The sequence below is a fragment of the Schistocerca gregaria genome, chromosome 7 (genome assembly GCF_023897955.1).
Source record: "Schistocerca gregaria isolate iqSchGreg1 chromosome 7, iqSchGreg1.2, whole genome shotgun sequence".
NCBI classification, from domain to species: domain Eukaryota; kingdom Metazoa; phylum Arthropoda; class Insecta; order Orthoptera; family Acrididae; genus Schistocerca; species Schistocerca gregaria.
In genome coordinates, this window is record NC_064926.1 from 22,158,123 (window position 1) to 22,178,267 (window position 20,145).

General features: G+C 38.1%; 1 long non-coding RNA gene across 1 annotated transcript; it reads right to left on the reverse strand.

Moving 5' to 3' along the window:
• Positions 1 to 788: 788 nt before the first annotated feature.
• LOC126282213 (uncharacterized) lies at positions 789 to 19,829 on the reverse strand. The gene is made up of 5 exons (XR_007551351.1): positions 19,667 to 19,829; positions 19,516 to 19,569; positions 7,705 to 7,910; positions 7,008 to 7,299; positions 789 to 865 (listed from the first exon to the last, which is right to left on the reverse strand). It is a non-coding gene; the product is annotated as an uncharacterized LOC126282213 (long non-coding RNA).
• Between the last annotated feature and the right edge of the window lie 316 nt (positions 19,830 to 20,145).

Here is a 20,145-nt window from a genome sequence, read left to right on the forward strand (position 1 = left end):
GAGTATTACGAAAATCACTGTGGACATGCAACACATCCTCCCAGCTGAATGCCACTCTACACACTGACTCATTAGATATGCAGCTCTCGCCACCTAGTGGTGCAAAGATCTACTACTCCTACTTTCCTGATGGCAGCACCATTCCCGAAAATTTTGGATTCCACCTCATATATCTGCTAATTGTAGGTGCTCATATTAGTAGCAAAAACAGACAATCTATTCCATTTTAAACAGATAGCCTACACAAACAACACAGAATCAACACTCATACTCACTATCTCATAGTCACTAGTCTATCTATACTACATTGAACCCAGTTCCAAATATAACACACATGTAAACCCCACCACCCATGTAAAAACCTTATTTTTTTAGGGCCACATCGAAACTTTGGAGTGAAAAACTCAATGAGCATTATCACCTGACATACTTGTATTCTCACAGAAAGCAAAATAGGCAACAAATTATTAAACGACTACATCAAACTGCATCTTTAACATGGCCCTTCCAGTCTAAAATATCATGTGACACACTTACAAAACTAAATTTGCTAACAGTAGTTGCAATCAAATAATCAATATCATTTTAAACAAATAGCCACACAAGCAACACACAATATAGGCTAATAGTCACTATTCTATCAATCAATCTGATTAAATTAAACCCCATCCCAACAGTAATACAGATGAAAACCACAACAACCAATGAAAAAATTTATTATGTTTGCAACGCCACACTGACATTCTGGACTGAAAATTCATGGAGACTTACCATCTGACTCACTTATATTCCCACAGGAAACACAATTCACAACATATTATTAAATTATTCGATTACACCACATCCTTAAGTTGAGCCTTCATGTCTGAAATATACAAAACAAGTTGACAAGCATATTATTCAAACTGACATCCACAAATAGTATCTACATTATTTCGAGCACAGACAAAATTATAGACTAATTTATCAAGAAGATTCTTTCAAAATACTGATAGCAAGAGTATCTCTATAAGAGAAAACATTCTCTCAAACAAAATCAGACAATACAATTACACAGTTCTTATCCAAAGCCATTCACTCCCACAGTGAACTGGTGGGCAGCTCAGCCCATGATGTTCATCACATCTATATCCTCATATCCCATACAAAATTCTGACTGAACAAACACGTATTACTCCTGATTGCACTTATTAAATTCTCACACCAAGAAGCAGTGTCCGTTGAGTCATACTTTCCGCATCCAGACGCAGGCAATACGTTTACCTCACTAACTTATCGGCACATTTCTATTGTGTAGTAAGAGTTCCATACATATTTTACCCTCCACAGTTTATTTCATTATAGGTTGTTGATACTTGCTTTCTGCACTACTCGTGTATAGCATGACCACTGGAAGGAGTAAACAATTTATCAACAGTTGCACATGCTGGCCCTCGTGCACAGTATTATGGTTACGTACATTACCACGGCAAAATTTATTGACAAAAGCATAATCATTTTCTGGTAAGACTCTGAATCACTTCGCATTAATCAATAGCATGGTGCAACACTTGTAAAATTGTCTTTTATATTGTAACAGCACAAGAAGTAACTGACACTACCCACTTCAATAAATTTGCCAGACCAAAAACAATAAACATTTCAGCATCAGAAATATGCACATAACTAGAGACCTGATCCTGGCACTCTCAAGCTGTCACATCAAAACACACACTTTGAAGGTTTTATATAATGTTAAATACAAAACCCATAATAAAATTGTAGATTACTTCTCATTCCACCTAAACTAAATTTGCTACCAAACCAAGGTATCCAATCACCATTCCTTACTTCAGTAACATTCCACGTTGTACTTTAAATCTCACATTGATGTGCACAAACTTTTCACCTTTGCATGTCTGCCTTAAATATATGTTACTTCTAGCACACTGCTTTTCCTCAACAATAATCAAGTAACAGCAAATGGTACCAGCCCAAGTAAAAATGCAACACTCCCTCTCAACAAGTTTCAAAAACTCTTAGTAAACCTCCCTGTCATATCCCATGAAAAGGCTCACATCGTAACAGTTATTGGTGACAACAGTAAATATTCGCTAGCCTGCTTCATCATGTCATAGCAAGAAATGCGTCACCAATGACATGTTACATACAAACAATTATCACAAGCAATGCTTTCATAACACACTTTGTACTCTCCCAATGTCACTTTCCCACGACTGCAGATACCGGTTACTACAATGTTTCCCAGTATTACAACTATTTCGTATCTCAGTTCTAACTACACAACATCTGTATCTATTAGTCATCATTATTTAAGCTAAGTACCTGTCATAAAGGACCTCTTCACTCACCATATACCCAAAATTTATGAACGGAACGAACTCAGACACAACAACACAAAATACACTCGCCCATGGTACATACAGAAACACATCAAATGCTCAACACGTTATGCACAAGAGAAAAAGTCATGACAACCGAACTCAACTGTATCGAAAGCTCAATCATTAACTGTACCTACTAACAAATAAAGTTTCATCTTCACAATTCACTTAGCTCCTACACTTGTTTGTCTATTCTACAAGTCATCTGGACGCATATTCACAAACCATACATACCAACCTGAACTGATGCCAAAAGACAGGTCACAATGGCCCATGTCTATAGAAGCAACCAAATCGTCTATGCTACTCCATAGCACTATAATGATTGTCTCTGAACAATATCCACAGTGACACTTTTTCTCCAAAATTTCACATTCCAGCATTGTCTCTAGTGCAACACAGCACATTATTCATTTTTCCATCCCTGTGTACATCTACATTTATACTCTGCAAACCACCCAACAGTGTGTGGCGGAAGGCACTTTACATGCCACTGTCATTACCTCCCTTTCCGGTTCCAGCTGCCTATGGTTCGCGGGAAGAACCACTGCCGGAAAGCCTCTGCGCACGCTCGAATCTCTCTAATTTTACATTCGTGATCTCCTCGGGAGGTATAAGTAGGGGGAAGCAATACATTCGATAGCTCGTCCAGAAATGTACCCTCTCGAAACCTGGACAGCAAGCTACACTGCGATGCAGAGCGCCTCTCTTGCAGAGTCTGCCACTGGAGTTTGCTAAACATCTCCGTAACACTAACACGCTTACCAAATAACCCTGTGATGAAACGCGGCACTCTTCTTAGGATCTTCTCTATCTCCTCCGTCAACCCGACCTGGTACAAATCCCACACTGATTAGCAATACTCATGTATAGGTTGAACGAGTGTTTTGAAAGCCACCTCCTTTGTTGATGGACTACATTTTCCAAGGACTCTCCCAATGAATCTCAACCTGGTACCCGCCTTACCAACAATTAATTTTATATGATCATTCCACTTCAAATCGTTCCGCATGCATACTCCCAGATATTTTACAGAAGTAAATGCTACCAGTGTTTGTTCTGCTATCATATAATCATACAATAAAGGATCCTTCTTTCTATGTATTCGCAATATGTTACATTTGTTTATGTTAAGGGTCAGTTGCCACTCCATGCACCAAGTGCCTATCTGCTACAGATCTCCCTGCATTTTGCTACAATTTTCCTAATGCTGCAACTTCTCTGTATACTACAGCATCATCCGCAAAAAGCCCCATGGAACTTCTGACACTATCTACTAGGTCTTTTATATATATTGTGAAATGCAATGGTCCCATAACACTCCCTTGTGGCACATCAGAGGTTACTTTAATGTCTCTAGACGTCTCTCCATTGAGAACAACACACTGTGTTCTGTTTGCTAAAAACTCTTCAATCCAGCCACACAGCTGGTCTGATATTCAGTAAGCTCTTACTTTGTTTATCTGGCAACAGTGCGGAAGTGTATCAAATGCCTTCTGGAAGTGAAGGAAAATAGCATCTACCTGGGAGCCTGTATCTAATATTTTCCAGGTCTCATGAACAAATAAATCCAGTTGGGTCACACACGATTGCTGTTTCCGGAATCCATGTTGATTCCTACAGATTAGATTCTGGGTTTCCAGGAACTACATGATATGTGAGCAAAAAACATGTTCTAAAATTCTACAACAGATCGATGTCAGAGATAGAGGTCTATAGTTTTGCGCATCTGCTCGACGACCCTTCTTGAAGACTGGGACTACCTGTGCTCTTTCACAATCATTTGGAACCTTCCGTTCCTCTAGAGACTTGCAGTACACGGCTGTTAGAAGGGGGGAAAGTTCTTTTGCGTACTCTGTGTAGAATCAAACTGGTATCCCGACAGGTCCAGTGGACTTTCCTCTGTTGATTGATTCCAGTTGCTTTTCTATTCCTTGGACACTTATTTCAATATCAGCCATTTTTTCGTTTGTGTGAGGACTTAGAGAAGGAACTGCAGTGCGGTCTTCCTCTGTGAAACAGCTTTGGAAAAAGGTGTTTAGTATTTCAGAATTACGTGTGTCTTCCTCTGTTTCAATGCCAACATCAATCCGGAGTGTCTGGATACGCTGTTTCGAGCCACTTACTGATTTAACATAAGACCAGAACTTTCTAGGATTATCTGTCAAGTCGGTACATAGAGTTTTACTTTCGAATCCACTGAACACTTCACACATAGCCCTCCTTATGCTAACTTTGAGATCATTTAGCTTCTCTTTGTCTGAAAGGTTTTGGCTGCATTTAAACTAGCAGTGAAGCTCTCTTTGCTTTTGCAGTAGTTTCCTAACTTTGTTGTTGAACCATGGTCAGTTTTTCCCATCCCTCACAGTTTTACTCGGGACGTACCTGTCTAAAATGCATTTTACGATTGCCTTGAAGTTTTTCCATACACACTCAACATTGTCAGTGTCAGAACAGAAATTTTCGTTTTGATCTGTTAGGTAGTCTGAAATCTGACTTCTATTACTCTTGCTAAACATTCTTCTGTGTTCATTGACATATGCTGAAAATATCTATAACCATAATGTAAATGCTCACTAACCTGCGCTGTCATCCATCACCATTCATCATACACATTCCAAATGTAAGCTCAGAGAAAATGTCATGCCACTACAAACCTTAGGTTTAGAAGAAAGTTGAGGCACATTGTCACTTAGTGCAGACACACTGCTATTTTCCAATTGCATTGTACATTATGTATGTCCTCAACAGTCATTAGCCTACGTTTCCTGTTAAATACTCTGCACTGAGGAGCCATGACGCTATTACTTTACAACCTTCCTCCAATACTTTGACTTCTCTGCTATTATCTGTCCTTTTCTAGAAGAGGTCGTTAACAACCAACAGAAGATCAGCACATATAATCCTGTAAAAGAAAAAAATAACAACAGTGTCCCTGTTAGGGGACTCCATACATCAGGAGCTAACCTGTATCTGTTAGGGGACTTGTCATGCGTCTGGAGGTAACCTGTATTCCTAGTCTTTCTTCACTTGTACCTCAACAACACGGTGCTCAGTTACTTCCATTTTTTGTCCACCTCATTTGCCCTTTATAGCCTGTAGCAGAGTGGCACTTCTGTAGTTCTTCTCTTGGTCAAAAGAATGTCTTCCATCAGGGACTGACTTCATATGTTCTCATCAAATTCCAACAATATAGCTCCACATTCTCTTTGCAAACATTTAGCGTTTTAACATAGTTGGTGGCTAACTGGCATTTGCAAGGTCTTCCTCACAGCTAATGATAAATGCACACGCCATCAGATCCCACAACAGAGATTCATTTACAAAAATATATTTGCTAACTGTAGGTGCCCATATTAGCAGTAGCAAACAAATAACCAGTTTCATTTTTAATGCATAGCCTACACAACCGACGCACAATCAAGGCTCAAAAATCAAACTCCATCGCAACAGTAATACAGATGCAAACCCCAACAACCAATGCAGAAAAGGATTATTTTTGCAACGCCACACTGAAATTCTGAACTTAAAACTAACTGAGCCTTATTATCTGACCTACTTATATTCCCACAGGAAGCACAATTCCCATAATATCATTAAATCATTACATCACACCACATCTTTAAGCTCAGCCTTCATGTCTAAAGCTTCAAAACAAGTCAACCAGCATTTTAATATATCTGACATACACAACTAGTACCTGCTTCATTTTTAGCACAGTCAAAATTAAAGACAAATTTAGAAACAAGATTATTTCAAAATGCTGATAGCAACATTTCCATAAGCGAAAATATCTCTAGGAGAGAAAACATTCTCTCAAACAAAATCAGCCAATACAATTACACAGTTCATTCGCTCCTACGGTGAACTGGTACGCAGCTCGGCCCATGATCTTCGTCATGTCTACCTTCCTTGCATCTCACACAAACCTGTGGTTGGACACTCTGGTTCAACAAATATTTTCTTTCTCCACATTCCAGTCATTTAATTCTCACTCCAAGAATCAGTCTGGTGAGATATTTTCCGGATCCACATGCATACAACACTTGGCCCTCACTCACTTATTGGCTCAATTCTTTTCCGCAGAAAGAATTCCATATCTATTTGATTCTCCTAAGTTTATTTCATAATATGCTGTTGATACTTGCTTTCTGCACTACTCGTATATAGCATTATTACTGGAAGGAGTAAACAATTTATCAACAGTTGCACATGCTCGCCGTCATGCACAATGTTATGGTAAAGTACATTACAACGCAAAATTTATTGATAAAAGCATAATCATTTTGGGTGTCACTTCAAAACATTTCACATTACTCAGTAGCACTGTGCAACACTTGTAATGCTGCAGTTGTCTTTTATATTAAAACAACACTTGAATTGACTGACACTACATAATTCAACAAATTTGCCAATCCAAATACAATTAACATTTCAACATTAGAACTATGCACATAACTAAAGACCAGAACCTGCCTCTCTCGAGGTGTCATATCAAATCACGCACTTTGCAAGTTTTAGGTAATATTAAATACAACACATATAATAAAACTGCAATCGACGTCTCATTACAAGCAAATTAAATTTACTACAAAACTAAGGTGTCCAATCACCATTCCTTACCTCAGTAACATTCCACGTTCTGCTTTAAATCTCACATTGAAGTGCACAACCTTTTCACATTTGCATGTCTGCTTTGAATATACGTTACTTCTAGCACACTGCTTTCCCTCAACAATACACAAGTAACAGTACATAGTAGCAGCCCAAGTATTAATGCAACACTGCCTCTCAACGAGTTTCAGAAACTCGTAGTAAACCCTTCTGTCATATCCCATGGCTTCGCAGCATGGAATGGCTCACATCCTTAGCAGTTATCGGTGAAAATGGTAAACATTCTCTAGCCTGCTTCATCCTGTCAAAGCAAGAAATGCATCACCAATGACATGTTACATACAAACAATTATCACAAACAGTGGTTTCATAACACACTTTGTACTATCCCAGGGTCACTTTCCCACGAATGCAGATACTGGTAACTACACTGTTCCCCAGTATGACAACTACTCCCCATGTTGATTCTAACTACACAACATCTGTATCTATTAGTCATAGTTATTTAAGCTAAGTACCTGTCATAAAGAACCTCTTCACTCACCATGTACTCACAATTTATGAACGGAACTCAGACACAACAACACAAAATACACTCGCCCATGGAACATACAGAAACACATCAAATGCTCAACATGTTATGCACAAGAGAAAAAGTCACAACAACCAAACTCAGCCATATTGAATGCTCAATCATTTACTATACCTTTTAACAAATAAAGTTTCTTTGCCCTTTAAAGCCTGTAGCACAGTGTCACTTCTGTAGTTCTTCTCTTGGTCAAAGGAATGTCTTCCATCAGGGACCGACTTCATATGTTTTCATCAAATTCCAACAATAGAGCTCCACGTTCTCTTTGCAAGCATTTTTTCATATTTGTTGGCTTGCTACCATTTCCAATGTCTTCCTCGCAGCTAATGATAAAGACACACTCTATCAGACATGTAGCTCCTTCAACAACAAACGTTAATTTCCAAAAATATATTTTCTAACAGTAGGTGCTCATATTAGAAATATAACACAAATAATCAATATCATTTTATACAGATAGCCTACAAGAACAACACACAATCAAGGGTCATAGTCCTTATTCCGCCAATCAATGCTACTAAATTAAACCCCATCCCAACAGCAACAGAGATGCAATGCCCAACAACCAATGCAGAAGCTGATAATTTTTGCTAACACCACACTGACATTCCTGGACGCAAAACTCACTGAGCCTTATTATCTGGCTCACCTTTAAACTGAGCCTTTGTGCCTAAAACTCCAAAACAAGTCAACCAGCATATTAATAAATCTGTCCTCCACAACAAGTACCTGCCGTATTACTAGCACAGTCAAAATTAAAGAATAATTTATCAACAAGACTCCTTCAAAACGTCTCCATAAGGGGAAACGTCTCCATAAGAGAAAACATTCTCTGAAACAAAATCAGCCAATGCAATTACACAGTACTTAACCATAGTCATTCGCTCCAAGGATGAAGTGTTAGGCAGCTCGGCCCATGATGTTCGTCATGTCTATCTTCCTCACACCTCACACAAAACTCCAATTGAACAAACATTTCTTTCTCTGCTTTCCAGTACCCATACTCTTTCTTCACATGTGCCTTAGTCACTCACCAGAAGTACTTCCCATCTGTCCCCCCCCCCCCCCCCCCCCCCTTGTGTACATTCTTGCTAACATTTTTACAGACTGGTTTCCAATTCTTTTATGTTCTGCAGGTACATCTGTGTATGTTGCTAAAGATAATACTTGAAGATGTTCTTAGTAATTGTTTTTAAGGTTCCACATGGGCACTCTTTTAGTTTTAAATGAGTTATGAGTAATGTACAAATGTTAGCTTGCAAGGCATGTGCCTTTTAGTCAACTTCTGAAAAGTGTCTTTGTGGAAGTTACCTTACGCATACACATTTTTCCATTATAGCTCTAGGTTGCTTGTATGTTGTGAAACAAATCTATTGGCTCAACAGGTTTAATTTCTACACACCTGCGATCTTATATAAATGAATGTATAATGTAACAATATAATTAAAAGAATAGCTGCTACTCACCATATTGCAGAGATCCTGAGTCACACAAAGGCACAAGAAAAGGTGTACCTTACTGCCATTCAGGATCTCTGCTATATGGTGAGTAGCAACTATACTTTTCATTATATTATTACAATGTAAAATGTAAATAACCCATGAGAACACCTATGACCCACAACAGGCAAATCTGTTGTTTTTGCTCCAACACACTGTCATGCGTTATGAAAAATCCTAAAGAAAGAATATACATCACTGGCATACAGACTTTAGAATTCTCAGTTCATCCAACTCAAAAATTTTGGAAGGAATTAGCTACCTGAAATAATTATTCCTGGGAAAAAAGTTATGTAATTGTTTACCTGTCAGCGAAGACGTATTTGAAATCGTCTCACCCTCTAAAGCAGTGTCTAAGGTCCGTAGCACACAATTTGAGCACTCTTAATGAAACGGTACAGCCCACTGGGAAGGAGGCATCTCCCATAATTAGCCGCCAGCAACAGCACAGACGTTTGTTTGCATATGTCCAGAATCACCATGTTGACTGCCACAAGGCCTCAGAAGAGCCTCATACCAGATGCCATGTGGCACCAGCCTAGCGGCAAACAGCGATCATGACTTGTGTGGCACTGAACATGGATTGGATTGGTGGCAGGTTGGTGTGTGCCAGCAAACAAAAGAATTTTCCAGGTGATGAAAGTCTCTCTGTACATTGCTATGGAGTACAAGTAAGTTTGTGCAAAGTAAGTGTGTTGAAACAAACCTATATATAGGTGTTTTAACAATGAATGATATATCTGTACTTACAGATCTCCTTTTCAGGAAGTTCTGTTCCTTTTAACTTCTGTGAAATTACATGCAAATATTTACAATCGACAGTAGCTACTATTACGTGTGTTTGTATTGCAATTAAGCAACACCCAGTTTGCTAAATGCAGTTATACAAATGAATTTACACGGAATACTTTTGTCACTTAGCAAGTTCCTCCTATAGATGTAGTGTGCAGATTCCAACACTAAGAAATTGAAGAAAAATTTTAAATTGGATGCCTCATTGAACTACAACATTCCACATCTACATCTATACTCTGCAAGCCACCTGATGGTGTGTAGTGGAGGGTACCTTGAGTACCTCTATCGGTTCTCCCTTCTATCCCAGTCTCGTATTGTTCATGGAAAGAAAAATTGTCGGTATGGCTCCCTGTGGGCTCTAATCTCTCTTATTTGATCCTCATGGTCTCTTCGCAAGATATACGTAAGAGGGAGCAATAGATTGCTTGACTCCTCAATGAAGGTATGTTCTGAAAACTTCAACAAAAGCCTGTACTGAGCTACTGAGCGTCTCTCTTCAGTCTTCCACTGGAGCTTATCTATCACCTCTGTAATGCTTTCGTGATTACTAATTAATCATTCATTTAATTACTATTACTGGAAGATTGCACAAATATCAACTGATATTTGCAAATTACTTATATTTGTCATTCTACACCAAGGGGTTTAATTTCAGAAAAAGTTCTCACTACTATCGTGGATTTTGCTGACATTTTGCGTGAACATTCACACATGTTCATAGGAAACATTTATCAACTTTTACAGTCACCAATTCAATACTTCCAGAGATATTATCTTTTGTTCGACTCCCATAGCGCAGTTGTCAACAGTGCATGCAAGAGGCTTGAAAGGAATGAAACAACTACTCTGCTGCAAACTCTTTTATACCAGCCTCATTACAAAGACTATATTTTAAACCATTTAAAAACTAGATTTGGTTTAGAAATGCAAGCATGGAAAAAAAAGAAAACTGAAAAGGTGGAGGTGCATTAAAAATGAGCTTATATTGCACTAGTACTCAAATCTTTTTGACGGCTGACAAATATTCAGCTCCATAAAATTTCATTTTACAAAAACTGAAGTGGAATAAGGAATTCAATAAAAAGAAGTTCCAACTTTTATTGTGGTTTTAATAATTTGAGTCCATTACACTTAGAAGTGTAATTTTCTCAGTTCTGACTCTTGAAAATTACTTCACAAACAATACCATCAGTGGCATCTGGCCAGCAGTGTAATTATACTCATGACACACTATAGCAAATTGATGAAACCTGTACACAATTTAAGTAGCCTGAAGTAAACATACGCTTACGTTCCTCAAAGAGCCCTTTTCTAACTTTGGTCTGACACTAGAAGTGCATCATCAGGCTTGGGGGTAAAGAAACCCACCCACAGCTACTGTTGCACAGCTATCGGGCATGGCCCCTGTGGCGTGGGGATGCTGGTTTTCTCACATTAAAACATCCAGCTGTGGTTACGCAGCCATGAACGATACCAACACATTTATACTATTTTTCACATGTACACTGATGTTCCACACAAACCACAAACAATGCTAACACAAAGTACACTGCACCTTAAACCAGAATTAAACTAGCGTATCAATTGCTATCAGATACATACTAATAATTCTACACATGAATCATTTCCAGATTAGTCAGGAAGACTGCTACAACCTTCAAAGTTTACACCCCATGACAATGATTAAAAACCTGAAGGCCATTTATACAATGTGTGCTGCAGCTGTTTATGCAACGATTTTTCTGCCACAATCTTCACTCCCCCGGTAATCCACAATTAAACTGTGACATCTATAGCCTGTTCAGTTTTGTGGCTATAGCAGAGAAGGGGAAAAAAGGTCACAGTGAGTAGTGACAAAAGACATCCCTTAAGTTTTTCAAGTTATTCACACTAACTTCCTAGTCACGAAGCCCTGTTATTGCCTCCACCAGAGAGTGCTAAACAACTGTAGACTATAAAAGATGACAGACTTAACTTGAGTACCATTTGAATATGTGCCCATTTTCAATGCAACTTCACCTTGTTTCTTTTTACAGACACATATGCTCACATGGCAAAACCAAATCTAGTTTTTAGGTGCTTTAGACTGGCCTTTTCAATGAAAATATTGCTGGAGATATTTTCTCAAAGTTGCAGAATGTTTTTGGTGCACTGGAGACAGCTGCAGTACAGAGGCCAAACAACTCTCTCTCTGCAAGTATTATATTTGCACCAACATTATCGGGAACATGTGCAAATGCTCCTACAAAATTTCATCAAATTCTGTGATCATCATGTGGGAACTAATCCCACTCAGCATGGAATGACCCTTATGTCAATTCCTATTGTATTTATTGTTTAATGAATTGTCAAGATCTGTTTATTTTGTTGGGAAATAGTTGGCTGGAGTATGTACTGAAGATTTGTTAGCAGCCTGGGTTCCAATTGTAAAATTACACTCTTGCAATAATACAGGAGCAACCTCGTCAAAATGCATTGCACAGATTAAGCACCTAAAACTCTGGTAATGTTACAATAACTCATACGGAAAAATCTATTGCTGATGCAGTCCACTGAAAATGTATACACTTCAAACACCATGCATGTGAACAGATCACATTCCTTTTCTTGCTGCTGTGGGTCACTTCACAATTTTTGAAGTCCACAATATTTTTTTCCATCCACATTTGTATTTACAGGCATTGCCTAGGCGACTAACTCTCATTATAAGAGTTGTCACATACCTTTAGCTACTGCCTGTCAATGAGCCACTTATTTTTCTCCATAAATATTTTATTACACGGAGTAAGCAAATTGCCCAAGATGAAAGACATTGCATGGCAATTTTTCAATTTCATTTCTCAGTCTTGTGTCTGGAAGTATTACCAGTTTCAACTTATCCATTAAATTTTAATATATATTAACGCTAATTTACATGTGGTGTCTCAGACCATTCTATTTGTGAATATTTAAATCTCACCCAAAACTTGCCACAATTGTGTGTGCATGTATCTCTGTTTTGATACTTTCTCATTGTATCTACAGTTAATATTAACAAAGGAATCTAAGCATTATTCTTCAGTTTTAATTATTTTTGTCTAGCAGTGAGTAACTGATACAGTACCCAATTTTTGCACTAATTAGTCAGTTTCAAAACAGTTCTTAACTATTAGCACAGTGTGGTAAATTGATTGTATAAACTAGTGTACTTTACATGTGGCAAGGGCCTTATCGACCATAAGCCTGCTCTATGAGCCTCTTCCACTTCTGCCTGTCCAATGCGCTGTTTGTCCAATTGCTGCTGCTGTTCATCCTCATTGTTTCCTCCCGAATGTTATCCCGCCATCTGATTCTGGGTCTCCCTATTCTTCTCATTCCTTCAACTGTTATGCTGAATGCCATTCTAGGTAGTCTATTCTGTCATTTTGCTATGTGGCCTGCCCAATTCAACCTTCTCCTCTTGAGCACTTCGACAATGTTACAGTGTTTATACAGTCCTTTTAATTCTTCATATTCTCCATTCCATGTTATTTTCGTCGTATACAGGTCCAAAAATTTTCCTTAGTACTTTTCTTTCGAATATTAACAGTTTTTCTTCATCTTTCTTTCTAAATATTAATGTTTCACATCCATATAACACAGGTATAATGGTCGATTGATATAAGCGGATTTTGAAGTTACTGCTAAGTGACCTTTCTCTTACAATTTTGATGACACTAAAATGTCTTGTTTGCTGTTGATAAATGGGCATCTATTTCTATATCGGTTATGTTATTACTAAAACTACTTCCTAGGTACTTGAAGTGGTCAACAGTCTTGAAATTGAATCCATCTACAGTCGGAGGTGCATCTTTTCTGGTTTTGTTACTTATGGGCAGGTATTCTATCTTTTCTTCATTAACCTGTAATCTGTTTTCTCAGCAATTTTGTAGTAATTTTGCATCATTCTGATTAATTCTCTTTTGAAACTACTTAATGATACATCATCTGCATAGGCAAGTCTTGTAATGTTCACATCCTGTAGCTGGATCCTTGTGGACAGGTTTTAGAAAATTCTCTATCAATCTTCTCTAGGACAAGGTTAAAAATAGGTGAAAAGGCATCCCTTTGTCTCAGCATAATACACTGCACAAAATTACACCTCAGCCCTTTTGCTACTATAGACAGGCTTTCAGCATTCTGTAGAAATCTTGACTTTGTGGCTGTACTGTTCACTAAACACTGAAAACCGAGCCGAGACATCCTTCTGGCCACTGTGAAATATCTATTTTAAGACAACTATTCGTTTGAAACTGATTATTCCTGCATACTTTACAGTCTTATACATTCACTTGCTAGTGGGCAATTTCTGTTAATTATATGCTGCAGTTACTGCACTTCATCAGATGAAGTTAAACATTTCTCAAAATCTTAAGTTTGCAGAGGTAATTATGGCTGATTTTACTTGTCACATTGCAGTAAATGAGATTCAGACATTTAAATTTCATTTAAAATTTTGAGCAGAAGAATTTAATATGTTTAGATTACCAATTTTTGCACCCAACGGGCTGTTTTGTGCAACATGCCCATTTCTGTCCCTGTAAATCAGGACTATAAACACATTTAAGAAATTCAAATATTGAAATGACTCAAGCAAACTTTAGCACACAAAGAGGCAGATGTCACATGATAAATATTCTCAACTTTTTTTATTTACCAAGATATGGAATTTACCTGCAGCAGTGAAAGGTTGGTAACTCAGGATACAGAAGGACAATGAAAGTACTGTAGGAAGAAACCAAGTGACACACATTCACTACAGCAGGGAAGTGGCACAGCAGGATGTACTTACATATACATAATCACAGCAGTCTCATAAGTATTAAGTGAGAATAAAATTACAATCTAACATCCTTCAGGTAAAGCTTAATACACAATGAAGACTGCTATGAATATTCTGTAATATGCACCAAGTATCACATGTTTAGATTTAACTATTAAAAATATCGGTGTGTCACTGAAAATACTTACAGTCTGCAACCCTTTAAGACATTCAAGAAAGCGAAGATTTCTTTACTGATCTTTCACACTTTAACAAATTTATTCCTACTATCATGAGAATCACATTCAATGGAGAAGCAAGTTGCTATTTTAAAACTCATCTGTTTGTACTGATGGAATTTATGGTAACTTTCCCAGTTAATGTCCTACACACAAGTTTACACAACTTACCTGAAAATTTACACAATTTTTTCCTGACTTAATTTAGCATTTTGAAGAGACTTGGCATAGCACACAGTCAATACAGTCTCTAAACTAAACCAACAGACTCAGCACAATTTGGTATCTAACAACAAATTAAGTGTGTACTCTTCTGATGGCTTGTTTGAAGCCTTCTGTATTGAACTGACTGCTGCAGTCTTACAAACTTAACTGAAGAAAGAAAATTAAATATAAGACTTTTTGTAACTATGAATTCACTCCCAACTGCTCAGAAGGTGATGCTTCACTTCAAAAAGTGAAGTGCTTTCCCAAAAACAGCAGCAGTAAGCAAATAACTAATGTGAAGTGTTCAGTTTCATTTGTTTGGGCTGTAAGTACAGAACCTAGTGGAATAAGATACAGTGTCAATTAACTCTTTGTTGCTATGGGTGTTTTATTTAAGTTTGGTTTGTTGATGCTTTTATTGAAATCCAACACCCAGTCATATTAATACAAATAGTGTCAATACGACTCACTAGTTTCATTCATGTTAGAAGTAACTTTATTCTGTAAAAACCAGCACCCTGTGGATTTGAGTGGTAAATTCAAGCTGCATAATCTATTTCTTTAGCACGGCCTACATATGAGATCTATGGAAACAAAACAACAAAACTTACCTCATGATTAACATGGCTGCAACCAATATGGCTGTTATTTAAACATGGCTGCAACCAATATGGCTGTTATTTAGTCACAGGAGACCTAGTTCTAAATTTGCAAATTATCATTGAAGAAAACAAAATACTATGAAATTGAGCGGAATTCATATGCTGTGAACTATGTATTTACATTGCAATGCTTGAATTTTACATCCCATTAATTTTCAACATGATAGAATGTTACTAGTGCAACATCATTCCTCTGTTATAGCCTCCAAGATGACACTTTACCTGACAAGATTCGAGTCCTATAATGTGGGGCTAATAGCCTGAATATTTACCCACTTTATTATTTTATAGTCCAATATACAATATAGCCAAAATTATCTCAAGTTAGAAAAAGGCTAGAAGTGAAGTATCTAAATCTGAAAACAAGTACTTTCAAGGTGTCTCATGTTGGTCTTACACATTGCGTGAAAACTGGAAGTGACACCTATTGGATCTGCCACTTTTGCAGTAATCCACACAATCATTAAGAAGTAGATCAAAATATCAAAATTTAAATTGAAACCACTCTGCAAACCTGTATCCAGAGGCACTGGCCAATGACCACTATCCTTTGCCATAGGATACATTAACACCATAGCCTAAGTTCTGGAAACAAAAAGCAAGGAAGATTGCAACAGGGTAAGCAAATTTCTGTATCAGCAGTCCATAAAATTTAATTTGTCCTGCCTCCACAGCAACAAGCAAAGGTAGTACAATTTATGAACCAAGCAAAGTTATTATATGTAACAATTACAGCTGGGATCTTTCAACAAAGATCAATACATTGGCCATCTGATCTTTTAACTTACTGATCAAAATTCTTATCTGATGAGTGGAATCTAACTCCCTTAACTTTGCAGTTTTAAGCTTAGACTGGTACTATAAAATTAACACATGCACATCCAAATATACGGTGAACCCTTTAAAACAAATTGAAATGTAAGCACATTTATTTATTTTTATTTATTCAAATAAGGCTTAACACACTGGACTAGCCTGCAACCACAAACCAATCCACTTTTCTGCGTAGTACGGAGGGGGGGGGGGGGGGGCGGCTTTGGTTGGGGGGTGGGGGTGGAGGTGGCCCTAACACCAGTACTATTCACACAATCCTAGTTTTCACTCAGTACAGTGGCTTGATAGGAGCTAATAAAGTGAAAATTCCTTTACAGTGGTTCCCGTCGGCCACTGCATGTGTCAACAAGCATTATTTGAGTATCTGCAATTTAGAATGTTAATGAGAAATAGGCACGTACCCTTGTCAGTAATGTGATTTATATTGTGCTCCCTAGAATATGAATTCTTTATACCAATGAAACCCATTATACACTTTATGTAGAGTTCTAAAAAAACCAGTCTTATTTATAAAAATACTGTTGCAGGAAGATAATTTATGGCAATTCTTGAATTATGTGGGGGCAGTCCACAGTCTTCAGCAGGAACTTTGAAATTAACTTCAGATCTGAACTGCAGCTATCAGCTACACTGGCTTGATACTGTTTCCAACAACCTGAAATTTCAATGTTTGACTATAATCTGTATGAACCAAGCATTCATTTTGAATTCCATTATAGTGTGGATCCAAGAAATTATGAAACTATACTGATAATCTTTACAGTGAGCAGGTTACCATCTTCCAAGAGGCATGAATGATCTGTGGAGAAAATTCTCAGCTCAAAATACAAGCACAGAGTACGTGAAATACATGCTTAAGGTAGTATTTAAGTCTATCTTCTTAATGATATGTTCTCGACACTTTCAAGCTGGAGGCCATTAATGTTGACAACCACAATTCAAATGTTTGAGACTTCCATTCACCTTTCTTTTAAAATTAAAATTCCATCAGGACTGCTGAAATCTAGATTGACAGATTAGAGTGCTGCAACGCTCAGTGTTTGACCGATCACGGATCGCCTATTTACGGGGGGACCGAGCCGCTCGTGTCCGGCCCCATACCACTCGGCTCGGTCACGTGCTCGCCCCATGTCTGTTGTCCGGATTCCGGACACGCGGATAACCGAGCATGACCGGTCACCGCCGATGTCTCACCTCGCCATGCCCCAGCTCGCTGCACTGTACTGTACAAATCCAACGCCCCCCCCCCCTCTCTCTCTCTCTCTCTCTCTCTCTCTCTCTCTCTCTCTCTCTCTCTCTCTCTCTCTCTCACACACACACACACACTGTATTTCTCTCTCTTTTAATACAAAAGTAACATTTCCAAGAATGGGTATGTGACACAGCTAAATTCATAAAGCACCTGGAAAGTAAAATGATATTTCAATAAATTGCGGATAGAAGACGAGTCTCATTTCCAAACAAAAGATATTTTTCCTTTCATTTATAGGAAACATTAAATAAGTGCTTTCCCTGTAATCTAGAAGACAACCATCTTCATAACGAAAGCATACAAAGAACATTAAACATTTACAGATGTAACTTATCATACTTTTCAATTGTTTGCAACATAAACAAAATTATAGTTATTGTAGGACAGCAGTAAATCACTAACGGCTTCCGGATTTAATTGTTTGCGGTAATTTGTTAATAACATGCCGGCTTTACTAAAGCACCTTTCACTAGGTGCGCTTGTTACTGGGATACATAAAATACGTCGTGCAACTGCAGCCAGGCCCAGCAGGTCTGTTTCATGTCTGCTCCCCCCACTTTAAGAAGTCATCATCTCCGGGGTGCATTAAATTTACAGATCTACTTCATCTGCTGCGGATGATCTGTTCTTCCTCCATTCCTTGAAACGATCTCTGTTTCTGGGTGGTGATGACACAGTACTTGAAGGATCTATGATAATAAACAAAAGAGACAAGTAATACAGAACTGATATGGAAATCATCGAAACATTCCCGTAAGAGACCGATGACCTCGTTGTTTGGTCTCTCCTCCCAAACAACCCGACCCCCTTTCCCATAAAAACGAGATGTTTTACGTTAATGAAATATTATACGAATCACAACATTCCCGTTTCTCTACAACTATGCAAAAACGATTATGTTAATGACCGCATGTTGTACCTGCGTACGTAGCACACATTTGTCGCACATTGCTAAGAATTTCCTGCTTTTTCATTTATTTCAAGCATATTAAGATCACGGAAGGACGTTCAAAGAATCGATCTTTGTGAGGTTTCTTGCAACTGTGTTTCTTTAAATGAGTGGTTCCCGAATGGAAAAACAATAATGTGGAGCAGTTTATTCATGATACATACCCAGTAGACGCACTGTTTTCATCTACAACCAACAGAAATGTACTCCATACTTGGCTTTTTAGACCTTCCCGTTTCTTTAATATGTAAACATTGGTTTCAGTCTTACGTCTTACTACACTGGCTTCCTCGTGCTGCATGATTACAGAGAGACACACACCACAAATGAGAAGCTGCAGTGTCACACGGATAATAACACGTGTAAATGTGTTTAAAGTTATGTGCTACGCATTCTGTCACGGCTTATATGCTCGGTTACAAGAACTAGTGCGGGTAGCCTATCCAGTTAGGGTGTGCTCACCCCCCCCCCCCCCCTCGTATTTTGTGCACGCTTACTTGGTCTTGCAGGACTCTATGACAGATCATTAATGTCAGTAATATGTTTCAACCATCTCTCTCAGCAAGAAGTTTTACTTACAATAGGTAAAGTATAAGGCACTTTAATTTCCACAAAACCATTATTTGCTACAAATTGTAGTCTTTATTTGAAACTTTATTCATGCAAGTAAATATCTTTAAGGAAGAAAACCGTTACAAATTCTCAACAAACCCAATCCTCCTCACACACTTTCCTTGCTTGCAGTTCTCTTCATCAGCCCAGCAACTGAAAAGAAAGAAGAAGTTCATTACTTTGCGTTCAACGCAGTTGAAACTGCCAACTGCAGACCACGATTAGCTGCAAGTGCCAGATTACTGATTACTTTTCAGTAAAAATTCTTTTGACCATTTGGAATTTCCAACCTTCAGGATCTCTTACTGTTCGTTAAACTTACAAGCACACCACTGTTTCGATAAATGCCTGACGGAAATCATAGCGCCATTGCTTTTGACTAGTGGTGGGCAGGAAATCGCGTATCTGTTAGAAATCACAGTGATTGAGAAGTCACAGATATCACAGTAACAACTTCAAAAATCTAACTGCGACACGCTATCGAGTCTAACTGCGATTTCCGTGACAAGTAGCAACTAAGAGTCGCAAATAGCAACTAAAAAGCGCCGTTAACAGTGCCATCTGTTGGCCAAAGTTCGTACTACGCTCATCTCTACGACACGCTATCGAGTCTAACTGCGATTTCTGTGACAAGTCGCAACTAAGAGTCACAAGTAGCAACTAAAAAGCGCAGTTAGCAGTGACATCTGTTGAGCAAAGTTCATACTATGCTGTTCGCTACCAAGTCAT